This window comes from Gavialis gangeticus, unplaced genomic scaffold, assembly GCF_001723915.1.
Source record: "Gavialis gangeticus isolate Ggan-Ray unplaced genomic scaffold, GavGan_comp1, whole genome shotgun sequence".
NCBI lineage: Eukaryota > Metazoa > Chordata > Crocodylia > Gavialidae > Gavialis > Gavialis gangeticus.
In genome coordinates this window covers 13666731-13668707 of record NW_017729033.1, presented here as the reverse complement: position 1 = coordinate 13668707, position 1977 = coordinate 13666731, and the positions used below count along the sequence as shown (strand labels likewise).

General features: G+C 57.1%; 1 protein-coding gene across 1 annotated transcript in view; it reads right to left on the bottom strand.

The window, feature by feature from the left end:
• The window catches only part of POLR1A (RNA polymerase I subunit A), a 106072-nt gene that overhangs the window by 12588 nt on the left and 91507 nt on the right, over window positions 1–1977 (bottom strand). The window lies entirely within an intron of this gene.

Sequence of the window (1977 nt, the reverse complement as noted above, 5' to 3'; positions counted from 1 at the left end):
GCCCCAACCCCTTAGCCCGGGAAGTCTGCTGCTTCCCAGATGCCTGCATCTGGGACATTGTGGAGAAGATTCCCTAAGCTCCTCCAGCCCACAGGCCACTATCCTATGCTCCTTATTCATCTGGGCACCAATGACACGGCTCGGAGCGCTCCCAGCCAGGTCATGAGGAGCTACAGGGATTTGGGAGCAGGGCTAAAGGGTCTGGGGGCACAGGTGGTGTTTTCGTCGATCCTCCCAGTCTCAGGCTATGGGCTGAGGAGGATCCACACAGTCAACCAAAGACTGTGACGTTGGTGTCATCGGGAAGGCTTTGGCTTCCGTGACTACAGCCCACTCTTTGGCGAGAGAGGCAGCGAGCTGCTGGGAAGAGATGGCCTCCACCTCTCTCTGCTGGGGAGGAGGCTCTTCTCAGCCAGACTGGCTGACCTGCTCCACCAGGTTTTAAACTAAGCCCGTTGGGGGACGGGGGGACTACCGCCACTGCTGGCCCACTGAGCAACCCTTGCAAAGCCAGCGGGCCAAGGCACTTAAGCTTCACTATTCCCCGCACCTTTTGGTTTATGCACACCCCATCCATCGCCCCACCAAGGCCCAGGACCTCCTGGTCAACCTCCTCCTGGCGCTGGCCAAGCTTGTCATCTGGCGGTCCAGGCAGGAGGCTCTGGCTGGGAAGGCTCCCGGCGCCCTCGGGGCATTTTTCCCTCGGTGTCCTTCGCGCGCGTCTCTGAGCACAGTACCACTGGGCAGTAGTCGCCGGCAAGCTCCCTCAGTTCGCAAGCCAGTGGGCACTGTCCGGGGTGCTCTGCTCGGTGTCCCCCGGGGGAGCACTCGTTTTGAACCAGTGACCCGCACGAGCACACCCTGTTTTGTCTTCTGTTGTCCCCTGTAACTTATTGGCGTTTTTTAAGGAGCTGGTCACCTACCCAGTGGCGGCCCCATGGCGGTTTTAGGCTTTTAGCTGTTTTATGCTTTTATGCTTTTAAGCTTTTAGCCTTTTTAACTGCCATGAAGACAGCAAGCGCCGGACGCCAAGCAAGATCCCCATCCTGAACTGTTTTAATTGGTGTCTTCATGTGCTGGTCGATCGTCGCTACAGCAACATCCACGGCCAGCAGGCTCACCCCCTTGGGGGTGGTTTTGACTTTTGGTCCCTGCCCGTGCCCCATCAGGGGTGCAGACGCAACGATTGCCATCAGCCGCCCTCCGCAGGCGGCTCCAAGGGACTGGTGGCCTAGCTGCGCTACTCTGAGGACATCGAATAGTCCAAGGCACTTAAGGGAGCCCACCCCTGGTACAATCTGTGGGCAAGGCAAGAGCCCCCAAGGGGACACTTGCCTGCCTGTACACAAATGCCAGAAGCTTGGGGAATAAGCAGGAGGAGCTCGTCCTCCTGCGTAATGCAAATAATTATGACGTCACAGGGATAATGGAGACCTGGTGGGACTCCACCCATGACTGGACCTTGGGTATAGACGGCTATACCCTGTACAGGAGGGATCATGTAGGTAAAAGGGGTGGGGGAGTAGCTCTCTATGTTAAGGAAAGCTACACGTTCCTGCAAGCTGATCTTGGTGACCAGGGTGGACGACTGGAGACCCTCTGGGTTAAAATCTGTGGGGAACACGGCACAGGGGACACAACGATTCAAGTCTACTACAGACCTCCCACCCAAAGTCCTGAGCTTGACCAGGAGTTCGTCCGGGAGCTGGCTGAGGCCACGCGCTCCAGGACCATGGTTGTCATGAGTGACTTCAATTACCTGGACAGCTCGTGGGAGGATCACTCAGCAAAATCCGAGCGGTCGCAAAGCTTCCTCTCATGTGTGGATGACCTGTACCTGACTCAAGAAGTCTATGGGCCAACAAGAGGCAAAGCGCTGCTTGACCTGGTACTGGCTACAGGGGATGACCTAATTGGCAACCTAGTGATTGATGGGAAGCTGGGTGACAGCGACCACGAGCTGATCACCTTCACCAT